Source organism: Cherax quadricarinatus, chromosome 4 (genome assembly GCF_038502225.1).
Source record: "Cherax quadricarinatus isolate ZL_2023a chromosome 4, ASM3850222v1, whole genome shotgun sequence".
NCBI lineage: Eukaryota > Metazoa > Arthropoda > Malacostraca > Decapoda > Parastacidae > Cherax > Cherax quadricarinatus.
The window spans coordinates 7700155-7720049 of NC_091295.1; the positions used below are offsets into that span (position 1 = coordinate 7700155).

The following is a 19895-nucleotide window of genomic DNA, read 5'->3' on the forward strand; positions in this document are numbered from 1 at the left end:
TTATAATATATATCAATGATCTTGATGAGGGAATTACTAGTGATATGAGCAAATTCGCCGATGACACAAAGATAGGTAGGATAACTGATTCAAACGTAGATGTTATGAAACTTCAGGAGGATTTAAACAAACTCTATTCTTGGTCAGAAAAGTGGCAGATGCAGTTCAATGTAGATAAATGCAAGGTTCTGAAGCTTGGGAGTGCCCATAACCCTAGTACTTATAAGTTAAATGATGTAGAACTTAGCCATACAGATTGCGAAAAGGACTTGGGGGTTATGGTGAGCAGCAACCTTAAACCAAGACAGCAATGCCTAAGCGTACGTAATAAGGCAAATAGATTACTGGGATTTATATCAAGAAGTGTAAGCAACAGAAGTCCAGAGGTCATACTGCAGCTTTATACATCATTGGTAAGGCCTCACCTAGATTATGCAGCTCAATTCTGGTCTCCATATTACAGAATGGACATAAATTCGTTAGAAAACATTCAGCGTAGGATGACTAAATTAATACATAGCATTAGAAATCTTCCTTATGAAGAAAGATTGAAGACTCTTAAGTTACATTCACTTGTTAGACGAAGAATGAGGGGAGACCTGATCGAAGTGTATAAGTGGAAGATGGGTATTAATAAAGGGGATATTAATAAGGTCTTGAGGATGTCTCTCCAAGAGAGAACCCGCAGTAATGGATTTAAATTAGATAAGTTTAGATTTAGAAAGGACATAGGAAAGTATTGGTTTGGAAATAGGGTAGTTGATGAGTGGAACAGTCTACCTAGTTGGGTTATTGAGGCTGGGACTTTGGGTAGTTTCAAATTTAGGTTGGATAAGTACATGAGTGGGAGGGGTTGGATTTGAATGGGACTTTCACATCAGAGCTTATTTCTTGGGTGGCATTGAAAATTGGGTTGGGCAAATGTTTTGTTAGTGGGACGAATTGTAAAGGACCTGCCTAGTATGGGCCAACAGGCCTCCTGCAGTGTTCCTCCTTTCTTATGTTCTTATGTTAAAATAGTATACAATACCGACAGGTTGGTAGGTAAAACACATAGACAACAGTTAGGCAACTTTATTTTGAAACGTTTCGCCTACAGGCTTCTTCACCTACACTCCTCTCGTTTCCAACCCTCTTGATCGCATCAAGAGAACTTTCAACAAAAAACTAAGGTGTGATGAATGGTTTGAAAAACCGACAAGTTGAAGATTGAGACACTTATGCAGCATATGGGAATCTTTATTCAGGAAACGTTTCGCCACACAGTGGCTTCATCAGTCCAATACAAAGAGGAAGGCGTAAGGAGAGGAGGAGAATGAGGTAATCAGTCCCTCAACCTGGAGTCGATGTGTTCAGTCCATCAATCTTCTACAAGATTGATGGACTGAACACATCGACTCCAGGTTGAGGGACTGATTACCTCATTCTCCTCCTCTCCTTACGCCTTCCTCTTTGTATTGGACTGATGAAGCCACTGTGTGGCGAAACGTTTCCTGAATAAAGATTCCCATATGCTGCATAAATGTCTCAATCTTCAAAAAACTAAGGACTCTCTCCGACCTCTGTCCTCCTGACTTTGACCTTGTTCAACGGTTTCGTGTCATCTGTCCCTCTCTTCCCTATTTCTATGGCCTTCCCAAAACTCATAAACCTGATATTCCTCTTCGTCCTATCTTATCCTCTAGAGGTTCTGTCTCTTATTCTCTTGCTTCTTGGCTGGCCAAAACCCTCACTCCCTTTCTTGGTACTTTTTCTCCTGCCCACCTCCGTCACTCTCAAGACTTCATTGAACGGGTTCGCTCTCTCCCAACCTGTAAGATGCTTAGTCTTGACGTTGAGTCCCTCTTCACCAATGTCCCTCTTGATGATGTCCTTGATTTCCTTAGAGAGAAGGCCCATGAAGGGTTTCTTCATCTCCCTATCCCCACTGATGTCTTTCTTGATCTGATCCGCCTCTGTGTGGACTCTAACTCCTTTTCCTTCCAAGGGAAATATTATTCCCAAACCTTCGGTGTCGCTATGGGCTCTCCTCTCTCTCCTGTCCTTGCTAATCTTTACATGGAATACTTCGAGACTGTTCTTCTTCCTACCCTCGATGAGCAACCTTCACTCTGGCTCCGCTATGTGGATGACATCTTTGCTCTGTGGCCTCATGACTCCAGTCTCTTCCAACCTTTTCTTGAAGCTCTTAACAATCTTGCCCCTTCCATTAAGTTTAAAGCTGAATGGGAATCTAATTCCTTATTTCCTTTCCTTGATGTCCATGTCCACCGCTCAGATACAGGTTTTTCCTTTTCCGTTTACCGTAAACCTATGCACAGTGGCATGTACATTCACTACTTTTCCTATCATGCTTCCCCTGTCAAGAAAAGTGTTCTTATCTCCCTCTTTCTCCGTGCCCTCCGCATCTGTGATCCTCAGTTCCTTCCAGCAGAAATTTCCACTCTTTATAATTCGTTCTCCCGTCTTGGCTACCCTTCCCATTTCATAGACTCTGCCCTCTCACGTGCTAAACGCAATTTCTTCTCTCCCAAACTCTCTACTCATGGGAACTCTTCTATCCTCTGCCTTCCCTACATTTCCGGTCTTTCTAATCTCAACAATTCTCTCCGTCCCTTAGACATCAAGCTTACCTTCCGCCAGACTAACACTCTTCGCACTAATCTCGTTCATACCTCTCCTCCCTCTACAGATGTTCCTGGTGTCTACTCTATTTCTTGCTCCTCCTGTCCTCTTCAATACTTTGGAGAAACTGGTCGATCTCTTTCTGACAGACTTAGAGAGCACAAAAATAGTGTTAGGCTTGCCGACACTAACAATGCTCTTTTCTGTCACGTCAGAGATCATAGCCATCCTATTGACTGGTCTTCTACCTGACGTTACTATATAAGCGCCAGGCTCCTTTCTTCTGCTTCAGAATCTCCACGACTATGGTGCTCTTCGCACCTACTCCTAGGTTGAGGGACTGATTACCTCATCTTCTGTACATAGTTCTACTGTCTTCAAGTTATGTCCTAGAATTTGTATTGATAAAGCCACTGGATGGCGAAACGTCTACAATAAAGATACCCAGATGTTGCACATGTGTCTTAATCTCATCTTGTCGGTATTATATACCATTCGTACACAACCCCTACTGCTGCTGCTACGACCACCCCTCCCCCGACCTCCTTACCCACTTCCTCATCCCCAACCAAAGCTTCCGCTTCCTTACCCAGCACAATAGCTTCCACTTCTTCATCCCCTACCAAAGCTTCCACTTCCTCTGCATCTACCTTTGCCCACTCCTCCACCACAACCAAAACTTCATCCAGGTCCAACTCCACCTCCTCCAGACAAAATCCACTCAAACCCAAACCTGCCCCAACTTCTGACAGACATACAAAAGAACATAAAAACAGATCCATCTCTTCCTCCCCCTCCAGGAAACGGGTCCGTAACACCTACAAACTCGCATCCACTGATGGCACCACTATCACGGGTTTTAATCCAAACTCCTCCGACATTAACTTTGCTATGACGAAACCATTAAATCATGTTTAAAGTGATTCAGTTCAACGTACGTTCTTACTTTACTATTAGACACCTACTGGCCGAGCTCCTTGAAGCAGAGAGACCAGATATTGTTTTGCTAAACAGTACCTGCCTCAAAGCCCCTCAACGTATCCGCCATTAGGGTTATACTGCACTACAGTCCCCCTATGATCCCCACGATGGGGTTGCCATCCTTGTCAAATCCAACATAAAACACGAATCTCTCCCAATCCCTTTTATTCACCAACACTGTCTTGCAGTCAGAATACACACCCACCTTGGCCCCTTTATCTTTTTCACCACCTACGCTCGCCCAAACACTATTCTCAACATACACGACCTTTCCTTAGTCTTCAACTACACCAACACACCAACATACCTACTAGCTGACATGAATGCCAAACACACCGCCTTTCATCACACTAGTAACAACCAACTTGGTCACCAATTACTCAACTTCACTAACCATAAACACCTAATTCATCTCGGCCCAGACTTCAATACCTTCTTCAATCACACGGGCCAAGGCAAACCAGACATCATTCTGACAAACCGAGCCAGTTCTCTATTTCAACACTACATCTCACCTGGCCCTATTACAGGCTCTGATCACACCCCAGTCATCTTGCACATCTCCTCCAACCCTATCCTCACCCCAGCCACACCTTCCTTCTCCTACAAGAACGCTGACTGGGATGCTTTCAAACAACACATAGACAATATTAACCTCACCTATGACTATAACAACAAACCTATCTCTTATATCGATACTCAACTTGATCTCATCCAGGACACCATTACACAAGCAGCCAACAACGCAATACCAAAGAAAACTCACACCATGCCCATGCCCATATGACAACAGGAAAATGCAAACTCCCTTCCTGTAAGCTTTTTCACCCTGAACTGTGTACCTCTTCAGTACAGGAAAGACTGTGCTATAACTTAAATTGCCAGGCATACCATCTAAAGGGGACAAAAAGATACAAAACATCCAGGCCATGGGAAAACCTGGGTAGCCACAGCCACTCAAGAGGGAGAGGTTTCTTAGTGCCAGGAAGGAAAAAAAAACTGGCAGGAAATGGCAGAAATCGTACACCAAATCCAGTCATTCCTGGAGTGAAACCACAGTCGATGGCCTCCACTCCAAACCAACAGATACAGATACTAATGCCGGAAAAAAAATCCCCCCCCAGTACCAACAATACCACCAGTCCGATAACATTCTTCTTTGCAAATATACAGGGTCTAAAGCCAGCAACAAACAACAAAATACCTTTCATCCGTGGACTGCTTGCAGAGGCAAAGGCAATGTTCGCGGCTTTCACTGAGACCCACATAAAGGATCACTTAGACAACGAAATATGAATCCCAGGTTACAACCTATACAGATGTGACAGAGTGAACAGGCAAAAGGGGGGGGCGGGGGTTGGCCTGTACATTGCAGAGTCACTTGTTTGCACAGAACTGCTTAATGCCTCAAATGATGTAGTGGAAGTTTTAGCAGTAAAGGTCGAGAACCAAAACCTAGTCATTGTGGTAGTCTACAAGCCTCCGGATGCAACATCCCAGCAATTCCAGGAACAGCTGTTAAAAATTGACCACTGTCTGGAAAATCTTCCAGCTCCTGCACCCAACATCTTGCTCCTGGGGGATTTCAACTTAAGGCACCTAAAATGGAGGAATATAGCAAATAATATTGTTGCAGTAATAACACCAGGAGGCAGCTCTGATGAAAACTCACACTCACACGAGCTTTTAAATCTCTGCACAAAATTCAATTTAAACCAGCAAATAATAGAGCCTACTAGACTGGAGAATACACTAGACCTCATCTTCACTAACAATGATGATCTGATAAGAAATGTCACCATATCAAAAACAATATACTCAGATCACAACATAATTGAGGTTCAGTCATGTATGCGCGGAGCCCCAGACTCACACACTGAGGTCCGTGGTTTGATTTCCGATACGGGTGAAAACATTAGGGCGTGTTTCCTTAAGACACCTGCTGTCTCTGTTCACTTAGCAGTAAATAGATACCTGGGAGTTAGCTGACTGGTGTGGGTTGCATCCTGGGACAAAATTGACTTAATTTGCCCTAAATGCTCTGCATAACAAGGGGCTTTCTATATAGTAGTATGTCATTGATATCAGCTATGGTCTGTATACCTTGTACATGTACTTAAAAAATAAGGTTGTTATTATTATTATTCTTTAGACAGTTTGGGTGGTACGATTTTTGTAGTCTGCCCTTATAATAGCACAGTCTTCTTTAAACATAGATAGATTCCCCATTCTCTTTGATTTCATAGCATACACTTTAGTTCTTCCACAAGGATAAAACCTCGTTTATTTAGTCTGATTCATTTGAAATCTAAAGTAAAGCGTTTTTTTATATTTCATAAAGTATTGTAGCAAACTGAGTAGCCTGTCTGCTGGGGTGTGCCATTACCGTGAATGATACACTTATTGATTCATGTGTAGAGGATTGATTTGTAATTTTGTATACACAAGAGTAGTGAAAAATTCCCAGACATAGCGGTACTACTAGGTGTCAGATATACAATAGCGTTGCTTATTATTATAATCATGAGGGGAGAGCTAAACCCGTAGGGATGGACAGTATTCAGGCTCAATTCAGGGAACTGGAGTACAGATCCAATTCCCTAGATCAAGAGCCCCTCACCACCGTCAAGGAACCACCCTTTTAATCCAACTATAAACACAAACGGTGGACCATTATTGATTAATGTCACATAACGTGCGTTTTATATGCTCGTTGAGCATCGTTTTCGTGAGGTTTTACTGCCTCTACTAACATTTCCATTTTTTCTTTAAAAAATGCTTGATAACTGCCCTTTGCTGAGTACATGGAATGAGGTCTGGCGAATGCCTCACCAAGCTGGCCTTTTTTGGTTGGGCTGCGTTCCTAAACCCATCTGTCTGGACTACTACTGAGATTCCACAATCTTATTCATTTCATCGCATTGCTGCTGAAGATATGCTTGCAATTTCCGACGCGAAAGGCCTCGAGCAACCTCTTTCTTCCATTCTCTGGTTTTGCATTGTTGATTGGTCGTTTGCAATATTACCCCCCCCCCCTAAAGAAATAGAGAATGTATCCTCAACAGTGTTTCATTGTGTGTCGGGGAAGAATAGAGCCCGCCTCTTAGCAATGAGAGCTCCTCATGAAGGGTATTTCCTGTTGGCTGTCCCCAGTTCCTCCCTTGACACATGTGCCTCGACCCACAGACCATCCGCATTAGTGTTACCAGTGGCGTCATAAGGGGGGTGCCGCCCCGGGTGACACCATTTAGGGGGTGACACCATAGAGCCTCTAGAGAGGGTGACAATAATGCACAAAACAGTGCTGCACCAACATAAGAGAAAAATCCTTCGTTTCTCTATAGCCTATAGCACAAAATTCAATTTAAACCAGCAAATAATAGAGCCTACTAGACTGGAGAATACACTAGACCTCATCTTCACTAACAATGATGATCTGATAAGAAATGTCACCATATCAAAAACAATATACTCAGATCACAACATAATTGAGGTTCAGACATGTATGCGTGGAGCCCCAGACCGACATAATGAGATTAGTCACGAGGGAGCATTCACCAAATTCAACTTCAGTAACAAAAACATAAAGTGGGACCAAGTAAACCAAGTCCTAACCGATATAAGCTTGGAAGATATACTAAGCAACACAGTCCCTAACTTATGCCTAGAACAGATTAACTCGGTGGCACTCGATGCATGCACAAGGCTTATTCCTCTAAGAAAAAGGAGGAGTAGATGTAAAATAGAAAGAGACAGGCGCTCCCTTTACAGGCGACGGAAAAGAATAACAGAGCGGCTAAAAGAGGTCAATATATCTGAAATGCGTAGGGAGACACTGGTCAGAGAAATAGCAAGCATCGAACTTAAGCTAAAAGAATCCTTTAGGAGTCAGGAATCGCGGGAAGAACTAAAAGCCATAAATGAAATCGAAAGAAACCCAAAGTATTTCTTCTCCTATGCCAAATCAAAATCGAGAACAACGTCCAGTATTGGGCCCCTACTTAAACAAGATGGGTCCTACACAGATGACAGCAAGGAAATGAGTGAGCTACTCAAGTCCCAATATGACTCAGTTTTTAGCAAGCCGCTAACCAGACTGAGAGTCGAAGATCAAAATGAATTTTTTTATGAGAGAGCCACAAAATTTGATTAACACAAGCCTATCCGATGTTATCCTGACGCCAAATGACTTCGAACAGGTGATAAATGACATGCCCATGCACTCTGCCCCAGGGCCAGACTCATGGAACTCTGTGTTCATCAAAGAACTGCAAGAAGCCCCTATCACGAGCCTTTTCCATCCTATGGAGAGGGAGCATGGACACGGGGGTCGTTCCACAGTTACTAAAAACAACAGACATAGCCCCACTCCACAAAGGGGGCAGTAAAGCAACAGCAAAGAACTACAGACCAATAGCACTAACATCCCATATCATAAAAATCTTTGAAAGGGTCCTAAGAAGCAAGATCACCACCCATCTAGAAACCCATCAGTTACACAACCCAGGGCAACATGGGTTTAGAACAGGTCGCTCCTGTCTGTCTCAACTATTGGATCACTACGACAAGGTCCTAAATGCACTAGAAGACAAAAAGAATGCAGATGTAATATATACAGACTTTGCAAAAGCCTTCGACAAGTGTGACCATGGCGTAATAGCGCACAAAATGCGTGCTAAAGGAATACCAGGAAAAGTCGGTCGATGGATCTATAATTTCCTCACTAACAGAACACAGAGAGTAGTCGTCAACAGAGTAAAGTCCGAGGCAGCTACGGTGAAAAGCTCTGTTCCACAAGGCACAGTACTCGCTCCCATCTTGTTCCTCATCCTCATATCCAACATTAAAATGGTATAAAATACCGACAGGTTGTTAGGTAAGACACATATGCAACAGTTAGGTATCTTTATTTCGAAACGTTTCGCCTACACAGTAGGCTTCTTCAGTCGAGTACAGAAAAGTTGATAGAAGCAGAAGATACTTGAAGACGATGTAATCAGTCCATCACCCTTAAAGTTTTGAGGTGGTCAGTCCCTCAGTCTGGAGAAGAGCATTGTTCCATAGAATGAAACAATATGCTTCTATCAACTTTTCTGTACTCGACTGAAGAAGCCTACTGTGTAGGCGAAACGTTTCGAAATAAAGATACCTAACTGTTGCATATGTGTCTTACCTAACAACCTGTCGGTATTTTATACCATTTTAATGTTCAATCTGTCAGACACTGCAACACAAGGGTATCTTGGTACAGACCTGCAGTCAACTTCGACAACCTCTACTAGTGAGAACGGCTGGATTTGAGAGGGACCTGACCTCCCAACATCTGAGTTCTTACCTCTTCTAGTTGACCTACGTCTCACCTCTTGGCGCTATATAAGGCTCCATCCTGTCACTTCATCTCCATATTGTTTCATTCTATGGAACAATGCTCTTCTCCAGACTGAGGGACTGACCACCTCAAAACTTTAAGGGTGATGGACTGATTACATCGTCTTCAAGTATCTTCTGCTTCAATCAACTTTTCTGTACTCGACTGAAGAAGCCTACTGTGTAGGCGAAACGTTTCGAAATAAAGATACCTAACTGTTGCATATGTGTCTTACCTAACATCCTCATATCCGACATAGACAAGGATGTCAGCCACAGCACCGTGTCTTCCTTTGCAGATGACACCCGAATCTGCATGACAGTGTCTTCCATTGCAGACACTGCAAAGCTCCAGGCGGACATCAACCAAATCTTTCAGTGGGCTGCAGAAAACAATATGAAGTTCAACGATGAGAAATTTCAATTACTCAGATATGGTAAACATTAGGAAATTAAATCTTCATCAGAGTACAAAACAAATTCTGGCCACAAAATAGAGCGAAACACCAACGTCAAAGACCTGGGAGTGATCATGTCGGAGGATCTCACCTTCAACCATAACATTGTATCAATCGCATCTGCTAGAAAAATGACAGGATGGATAATGAGAACCTTCAAAACTAGGGAGGCCAAGCCCATGATGACACTCTTCAGGTCACTTGTTCTATCTAGGCTGGAATATTGCTGCACACTAACAGCACCTTTCAAGGCAGGTGAAATTGCCGACCTAGAAAATGTACAGAGAACTTTCACGGCGCGCATAACGGAGATAAAACACCTCAATTATTGGGAGCGCTTGAGGTTCCTAAACCTGTATTCCCTGGAACGCAGGAGGGAGAGATACATGATTATATACACCTGGAAAATCCTAGAGGGACTAGTACCGAACTTGCACACGAAAATCACTCACTACGGAAGCAAAAGACTTGGCAGACGATGCACCATCCCCCCATTGAAAAGCAGGGGTGTCACTAGCACGTTAAGAGACCATACAATAAGTGTCAGGGGCCCGAGACTGTTCAACTGCCTCCCAGCACACATAAGGGGGATTACCAACAGACCCCTGGCAGTCTTCAAGCTGGCACTGGACAAGCACCTAAAGTCAGTTCCTGATCAGCCGGGCTGTGGCTCGTACGTTGGTTTGTGTGCAGCCAGCAGCAACAGCCTGGTTGATCAGGCTCTGATCCACCAGGAGGCCTGGTCACAGACCGGGCCGCGGGGGCGTTGACCCCCGGAACTCCAGGTAAACTCCAGGTAATACTGAATACCCACAAGTAGTGAGCGGAAAGTGAGGATAGGTGAACAATAGCTGGAGGTGAAAAAATGCTGCAGTAAAAGAAAAAAGAGACTTGAACCAGCAGCAAAGTAATTCTTAAAAAAAAAAAAAAAAAAAAAAAAAAAAAGTAGAAACATTTAAGCAAGTCCTACTGAGGACAGACCGTGTGGTTTAGGTGCGCGGCTGCGTAGCCAAGATACTGTGTTTGCATTTACTACTCCGGCACCTTGATTACACTAGTGCAGTAACTCAGGCCCTCCCACTTCAACATGTCCACACACACCGTTTAGCTCGCACTTTCTCGATTACTGAGACAAAAAAAAAATTATCGTATGCTAATATTTACAATGTCATCACAAGAAAACGCTAAACATCGCATGTATTCTCGATATTTTTTTTTAAATCGGAAGGTCAGTCAGCTGGATAATGAAAATACAGTAATATTCTAGGTTTACTGAAATATCAAATTAAAGCAAATTTCTAAGAGATGTGTGGTTGGGGAATAATATATATACCGTGAGCTAGATGTTTCTTAATGTATATTAGTTGAGTATACTTTAATCCCTGTTTTAGGGACTGAAGTATTGTTGTCTGATAATGAAAGGTGATAGGCAGTCTTTAATGAATCCTCGTGTAGTTCATAAGCTTAAAGCTTAATTAACCAATCACTGACAGTTACTTATCCTGCGTGAGTTTTAAGCCTACAGTTGACCTGTCAGTGTAGTCTTGTCCAGGTTATAAGACCTGTAAATATAGTCTTACTTAGGTTATAAGACTACAACTGGCCTGTTAAATCTGGTTTTATCCAGGTTCGTGAGATATTTCAGAGACTATTTTTCCCTCTCCGTCTCGTGAATTAGAAATATAGGTTTGGGTGTAATTCCCTCTGGTGCCTCTTGCCTTTAGGCACTAATTCCGAATCTGGGCCAATCCTGACACTGGTGAGAACAAACACACGAACGGGATCTCCTCGTCTAGAAATGAATTCGTAGTTGTGTTATTAATAATATTATCGGAAATCACTAAAACCGTCGGGGTCATACAAAACCTAGGAAATAGGAGGTAATCAGATCCGATCAAAGGAACTGGAAGATAGGGTCAGGTGATCAAGATCCCCTCGCCTCTATCAAGACACTCCCCTTGAAGGATACATACATGTAATAATCGGGAAGTGACTTGGACCTTCCTAGCATGGGCCAGTAGGCCTGCTGCAGTGCTCCTTATGTTCTTATGTGTCCCATCTTCTCACATACACTTTTCTCGTACTTGATTTAGTTACCGAATGTTTATTTATCTTCTGTGTATGTACACATTTGCCAAGCCTTTTGCTGTGTCCTCTGGACTGTGGTACTATTTTGTTGATGGAATATACTTCCTAATGCCTCTCTGACTGATCCGAATATTTAGCATTTTTTGTCTCCCCGCCCTGGTCAGACCTGTGTTTCAGTGGCTTTCTCTCTCTCTTTCTTTCTCTCTCTCTCTCTCTCTCTCTCTCTCTCTCTCTCTCTCTCTCTCTCTCTCTCTCTCTCTCTCTCTCTCTCTCTCTCATCCTTGTCTATTTTGAAATATTTTTGAATGTCGTCAACAATTCTTTTGCCATACACTTCGAAACGTAAGGTTAAATTCGTTGTCTTAGTGAGTTTTGTTCCTAATTTCAAGTACCGAATTGATAGGCAATGTATCTTTGTTCACCTTTTTTTCCTGGAGCGTTCAACGTTGGAGCCGTATACTCGAGAGTCGATCGTACGTGTGTTATTAGTGGTAGGAAAGAGTCCTCATGTTGGAGGGGAGGCAAATAGCTAACATACGCCATTCTGCGTCATCAATTTTCATCGAAGCCCTTTGTCCCCAGCTCCAACAGTCTGTTCCTCTCGTTTCTATCAAGTCACCTCTCATTCATATATTCTACGTGAGTTTAAGCTTTCCGGGGTTCAGCTTTTTAAATTTTCTCGTCGTAGGTCAGAACTCTAACTCTGTAACCAGTTTCGTTGCAAACCTCAGAAATGTCTCGATTTTCAGGACAAGCTTATTCTGGTGTTATCTTCAAACTAGTGCCACCTACTCTACGACAGGTCTGACATGATACACATACAATGGTGAATGATTGGTTCGCTAAACTCGTAAATGCTCAGTACTCTATTTACCAAGAGCTTAGTCTCATTGTTCCAAGCTTTCAGCGTTTGTCTCTAGTATTCTGCTTCCCTCCCCCGGTTTTAATAACTTTGCTCTTGCCGGGTTAATTTAAAACAACCATTTGTCTGCTCAACTCTGTAGTCTGTCCAAATTAGCTTGTAGTTTTTCCCTGTCATCTCCATGGTTTTATTCTCACAAATTACACATCTGCGAAAACTGAAACACAACTATCTCTTCTGGTATATCGTCTGTAGATCATCCTCTTGCGTAATAAATTATAGAAAGTCTTCTTAAAATTCAGAAACGTGTGGGTCACCCTCCCGTCTCTTACTTGCCATATCTCTCTTACTCTTTAATATATTATTACTAAAAAGTCCTAAACCAGTAGGGGCCATTCATCGCCTGGAAAATGAGAGGTAATCAGGTTGGATCTATGGAAGGTGTGAGTAGCTCCAATCTGTTAGATCAAAAGCACTCCACCATCAAGGCAAGCACCTTGAAGGGACACTGTCACTTGTATACAGTAGGTCTGAGATGAGCTGCCAGTTGGTTCCCACTTGTATCTCTGTCGCCAACTTGCTTAATATTAGAAATTTTGTCTCTCATATATATGCATACCTGCGCTGCATCTATTTTTTTAAGGATAAAAATTTGCTTTTTATACATTTTTACGAGAGGAGTATTGGCTTGTGGGTGTGGGTGGTTGTTCGGGGAACTGGTGGGAGGATGGATGACGGCTCAGAGAAATGGAGAGATTAGCAGTTTTTATTTATCTGAAAATTTTCACTTAAATTCGAATCTCGTCACTTTCTGAGAAATGCTTATTTTCACTCATTGTGTGTTAATCAGTACAGTGACCGTGATTTCGCAGGGTACAAGAGCTAGAGCTTACTGTCTGCTGGTCGAATGGGAGGTTCTATATAAACTCGTAAATGTGTCGCAAATGTTGGTGTTTGGAGAACCTTTCTAGTCCTTTATAAAGGAAGTTGAAAATTCAGAAATGAAATGGAGGCTAACAGCCAATCAAGATGAAATTCACATCAGGACAATTAAGGAAGAAGGAAGGACTCTATCAGAGGAACACCAGTAGCAATCATAGGTTATGAAAGAAATAAACCTCTAAATGCTTTAAAGCACATATATACCAAGATTATCCTAGCCAATCTCTCTTGGCTTAGACCCCAATCAACGTCATACTTCACCTCTTCAAGATATCCATTATATACTAAAATATCTTTGCACTCCACCATCCTCATAACAATGAACAAATCTCTAAAGCTGAAAGCAGTACAAAATAAAGCTAAGATTTGTTGTGATGGTTAATCTCAGACAAAGAATAAAGATGCAGGATATATACACAGGCTCCATTGTCGAGCCTAAATACAGACCTTCAATTCAGCTAATGAAGAAGCAACTATGAATCACAGAGGAGACCCATTCATAACTCAAACCACCACCAACTATAAAATGCAAAAAACAGTCACTTGACCAGAACAACTGTCAGCAGCACAGTTATCAGCCATATTTCAGATTGCTGTCTCCTAGTAGGTTGGAACTATACAGTGCATGTTTGAGTAAAGGCAACTTACTCACGCAGGGAGTTCTCGTCAGGCTTCCAAGAGAAACATACTATACATATGAAAAGGTTTACCCAGATCTTTCATCAATAAAGCACCATAAACATGCTTGGAACTTGTTCCTAAACTAAATTCCACCGCTGCCACCATATTAGTGTTGCCACTACGTGTGATCTTCTGAGAGGGTTATAGTATACGGTAGGAACAAAGTAGAGATCTAGACATGTTGACAGTAGAAGATTGAGACACTTATGCAGCATATGGGAATCTTTATTCAGGAAACGTTTCGCCACACAGTGGCTTCATCAGTCCCATACAAAGAGGAAGCCGTTTTTCGGTTTTTCAAACCATTCATCACATGTTGATAGTAGTTTATCGACGAAATGTCTGAGTGAGCCTCCATGACGGACATCTTGGATGGCTGGCAAGAACTACTTATCTGAGTAAATTGTTTGTGGTCACACATGCGCCACACAGCACCAACCTACTAGTAGTTGTGGAAATGATATATGGTTGATAACTGTACCGCTGACATCTGTGTCTACCAACAAAAGACGATGTCTTTGCGAATGATAAAGAGGTGGCAAAGCCACTGTTAGATGTGAAGAACAATGAGACGCGAGGAATCAAAATACTGAATTGTCTTCATCCAAAGTCCTGAATTGCCTGTAAAGCACTGAGGGAGTACGAATCTACGACAAAGGAAGAGGCAGACAGTAGCAGTAGTTTCGCCGATCTTGTCCCGACCCGGGTCTTTTCCAGATGACGGCCCAGCAGACAGGAACGCAATGCAGACGACAGCAGCAAGAACTGTATATCTTCCTGTTATCTTGTACATAGGCCTCAAGTACTGGGTGCTCCTTTATCTGATAAAATCTAGTCCTGGACGAAACGTAGTGATAAGCTTACAGTGCAACCACAGTGTGTCAGTGCCTGTGGCTTACATCACTGTTTAATCAGTTTTAAGTATACTACAGTATAGAAAACCGTATAAATTTTCATGGTAATGAACAAGTAAAGTGTAATGAACACTTACCAATGCTCAATAATAACCCACACGGAGATAATTTATCTGTATATTTCGACCCTCTGCTGGGATCCTCTTCAGCTGGAGCAGTCATAGGCGGTGTCACATTTGTTCAATGTGGAAGTAGGTCGTGCCCAAGAATTAGGCAAGCGAAGAATTCCCTGTCAGACACTGCAACTTCTTGGGATGTTAATACTTGGGAATTCTTCGCTTGCCCAATTCTTGGGCACGACCTATTTCCACATTGAACAAATGTGACACCGCCTATGACTGCTGCACCTCTCCTACCAACGGTTTATAAGCTGCTTCTCCGCACGTATGCCGTATTCTATTCAAGATTGATGGACTGACCACATCGACTCAAGGTTGAGGGACTGATTACCTCACTCTCCTCCTGTTCTTCAAGATTCTCCTTTGTATGGACTGATGAAGCCACTGTGTGGCGAAACGTTTCCTCAATAAAGATACCCAAGAGTTGCACATGTGTCTAATTTATCAACATGTCGGTTCTCTGAATCATTCATCTACAAACAAAACGTCATTAGTGTCTCAGGTCACCTGTACACAACGTCACTAGTGCCTCGGGTCACCTGTACACAACGTCACTAGTGTCTCAGGTCACCTGTACACAACGTCACTAGTGCCTCAGGTCACCTGTACACAACGTCACTAGTGTCTCAGGTCACCTGTACACAACGTCACTAGTGCCTCAGGTCACCTGTACACAACGTCACTAGTGTCTCAGGTCACCTGTACACAACGTCACTAGTGCCTCAGGTCACTTATATACTGCACACAACGTCACTAGTGCCTCAGGTCACTTATATACTGCACACAACGTCACTAGTGTCTCAGGTCACCTGTACACAACGTCACTAGTGCCTCAGGTCACCTGTACACAACGTCACTAGTGCCTCAGGTCACTTATATACTGCACACAACGTCACTAGTGCCTCATGTTACCTACATACTGTACACAACGACGTTGCTAGTGCCTCATGTCACCTACATACTGTACACAACGACGTTGCTAGTGCCTCATGTCACCTACATACTGTACACAACGTCGTACTAGTGCTTCAGGTCACCTACATACTGTACACAACGTCGTACTAGTGCCTCAGGTCACCTACATACTGTACACAACGTCGTACTAGTGCCTCAGGTCACCTACATACTGTACATAACTCGTCCTAAACAATACACCCAAAATGATTATAATGAGAAGTTATAGAAACATCATCCTCAGTAGAAAAAAAGAATTAAGGGAAAGCTGCTTCTAACAGTTGATTTCAATCATGAAAATCGACTTGGCAAAACTAAAACCATCGTTTAGGAAACAAGGAAAGCAAAAGTTTATCATTGAACAGCGACGTCCTGAACTAACATGTCAAGAAAAATAACGTGTATAAGATTATTTACATTACTATATTTATGTGAAGAACTAAATCTGAGTGCGTATTTCAACACAGAGAATGGTGAAGGTTCGTTCCTCCGTCTGCTGAACTCCAGCCAGGCACGAAAACTGTACTCAGTTGTGGACGTGCATGAGATCAGTCGATAAACCAGCACGAATGGGCAGAACATTCTTCCTGAAGAAGTAACACAAATAATGAATGAGAGAGTCATTATAGGCTCGAATGATCCCTTAGTAGTATTGTTCAACTTCATCACCCAGAATAAAACTCAAGGTAAACGAATGTCGGGTCACCACATGAAGAAGACCCGGGCCAGGACCCGTCCTGGCCAACTTACATGAACATAGTAAAAGAAGACAAAAAAGGCAAGACGTAGAGCTGAGCTTACATAAGAAGTGATTATGAAGATATGACAAGACTCGTATAATACAGTGGGAGGGTGAGATCAGTGGGTAAAACCTTACAAGAAAATATGAGTCTTCGCCAAAAGTTACCGGGAACTTCAGACTAAATAATTTTTGCTCATAAAGAAAAGACTATTAAAGTTGTTAGGGGTTCTTTATGAGGAAAGTGAGACTTAACCTCGTACATGTACGAGAGAAAGAAATTTTCCAGTAAAAGTTTGATTCATTAGGGATTTGCCGGTACTTCCGGCCCGGGACTTCTCCAGATGTCACCGTGTTTGATGTCCTTACAGATGGGATTATAAAATAAGTGAATGGTAGTGTCTGAAAGAGGTGCAAGTTTAAAAGATAATGACTTTAATATGAAGTGGTTATTGCAGCTGTTCTTTGCTGATGACAGAAGCAAGAGAAGTTAGAGAATATTAGAACTTGAATATGCAAATGAAGGAAGTTGAACTGTGACCACAGTGGTCACAGTGGTGCTTATGCTAACCTTCCTATGGTGTAGAAATATACCTAGTTGGACGAATCTTATTGTGGCTAGCTGGTCCAGTGGCTAACGCGACGGTCTGGGGTTTTGAGACTCTCTGACCGCGGGTTCAAATCCCACCCCTGGTATGGTTTTTAAGGAAGTTGAAAGTGAACACACAATTTTGCAGTGCAATAAGAATAAGAAAACTAGAGAATGAATGATTTGACGTCAGACTTGAAGGGACAAGTACTGAAGTGTTAAAATATGTGAGAGAAGGTGTGTCAACACAATGATATTGAAGAGAAGAATCAAAGAATATATATAAGGGAAAGAAGGCAGCTGAGTGTTAAGAACACCAAGGAAGGAGAAAAGCTTGACAATGTATGAAAAAAATGGTGTATCTCCATGCTTTTTAAGGGAGACAAAGACAACTTGGCCAAAGTTTACCGTAGTTAAATAAAGTTTATAGCAGGTAGGCAATGTTTACTGTAGATTTACCTGGAGAGGGTTTCGGGGGTCAACGCCCCCGCGGCCCGGGTTGAGACCAGGCCTCATGGTGGAATAGGGTCTGGTCAACCAAACTGTTACTGTTGGCTGCACGCAAGCTGACGTACGAGCCACAGCCCGGGTGGTCAGGTACTGACTTTAAGTGCCTGTCCAGTGCCCTCTTGAAGACAGCCAGGGGTCTATTGGTAATCCTCCTTACGATGCTGGGAGGCAATTGAACAGTCTTGGGCCCCGGACACTTATTGTGTGGTCTCTCAGTGTACTCGTGGCGCTCCTGCTGAGTCTTTTGCTTTCATAGAAAGTGAGTTCCGTGTGCAGGTTTGGTACCAATCCCTCCAGGACCTTCCAAGTGTATATTATCATGTATCTCTCTCGCCTGCGTTCGAGAGAATACAGATAAAGGACCTTCAACCGTTCCCAGTAGTTTAGGTGCCTTATCGCACTTATGTGTGCCGTGAAAGTTCTTTGTACACTCTCCATGTCTGTAATGTCGCCAGCCTTGAAGGGGATAGTTAGTGTACAGCAGTATTCCAGCCTAGAGAGCACAAGCGATTTATAGGGAACCATCATGGGTTTGGTGTCCCTAGTTTTGAAGGTTCTCACTATCCATCCTATCATTTTCCTAGCGGATGAGGTAGATACATTGTTGTGGTCTTTGAAGAACATAAGAACATAAGAAGAACATAAGAACGAAGGAACACTGCAGCAGGCCTACTGGCCCATGCGAGGCAGGTCCAAGTCTCCTACCAGCTTAAGCCAATGCACCCAAACTAGTCAGGTCAGGTCACCTTGACTTAAGGGAGGAACACGGCAACCGACCTGGTAGCACAAGCTATCAGGTCCAACTCACACCCACCCACATCCACTCATGTATTTATCCAACCTATTTTTAAAGCTACACAACGTTCTGGCCTCTATAACTGTACTTGGGAGTTTGTTCCACTCATCCACAACTCTATTACCAAACCAGTACTTTCCTATATAATTCCTGAATCTGAATTTTTCAACTTAAAACCATTGCTGCGAGTCCTGTCTAGGCTAGATATTTTCAGCACACTATTTACATCCCCTTTATTTATTCCTGTCTTCCATTTATACGCCTCAATCATATCCCCCCTAATTCTACGTCTTTCTAGAGAGTGCAGATTCAGGGCCCTTAGTCTATCCTCATAGGGAAGGTTTCTGATACATGGGATCAACTTTGTCATCCTCCTTTGTACATTTTCCAGAGCATTTATATCCATTCTGTAATACGGTGACCAAAACTGTGCAGCATAATCTAAATGAGGCCTAACCAAGGATGTATAGAGTTGAAGAACAACCTGAGGACTCCTATTATTTATGCTTCTTGATATGAAGCCAAGGATTCTATTAGCTTTATTGCGAACACTTATGCACTGTTGTCTTGGTTTCAGATTACTGCTAACCAGAACTCCTAAATCTTTTTCGCAATCCGTAATATTAAGATCTACATTATTTAGTTTATATGTGGCATGGTTATTGTCCTGTCCAACATTTAGAACTTTGCATTTGTCTATATTAAACTGCATCTGCCACCTCTCCGACCACTGCATCAGTCTATTCAAATCTTCCTGGAGTGCTCTAATGTCCTCGTCAGAATGAATTCGACGGCCTATTTTGGTGTCATCGGCAAACTTGCCGATGTCGCTCTTTATGCCCTCATCTATGTCGTTTATGTATATTGTGAACAGCAGGGGGCCCAACACTGACCCCTGTGGAACACCGCTCGTGACGCTTCCCCACTCTGATTTCTCCCCATTTATGCAAACTCTCTGCTGCCTATTTGTCAACCATGCCTCTATCCAGGAAAAAATTTCTCCTCCTATTCCATGTGCCTTAATTTTCCTCAATAGTCTCTGATGTGGGACCTTGTCAAAAGCCTTACTGAAGTCCATATACACAATATCATATTCATTACCATGATCTACCTCCTCAAATACCTTAGTGAAAAAAGTTAATAAATTCGTAAGGCAGGAACGCCCCTTTGTAAAACCATGCTGAGATTCGTTGATTAATTTATGCTTTTCAAGGTGGCTACGAACTGCCTTGGCAATTATTGATTCCATAAATTTTCCCACTATGGAGGT

General features: G+C 42.6%; 1 long non-coding RNA gene across 1 annotated transcript in view; it reads right to left on the reverse strand.

Annotated features, from left to right (window-relative positions):
* The window catches only part of LOC138853995 (uncharacterized), a 263319-nt gene extending 245507 nt beyond the window's left edge, over window positions 1-17812 (reverse strand). Inside the window, exon 1 of the long non-coding RNA XR_011393170.1 lies at window positions 17779-17812. This is a non-coding gene — a long non-coding RNA (uncharacterized lncRNA). The remainder of the gene's footprint in view (window positions 1-17778) is intronic.
* Between the last annotated feature and the right edge of the window lie 2083 nt (window positions 17813-19895).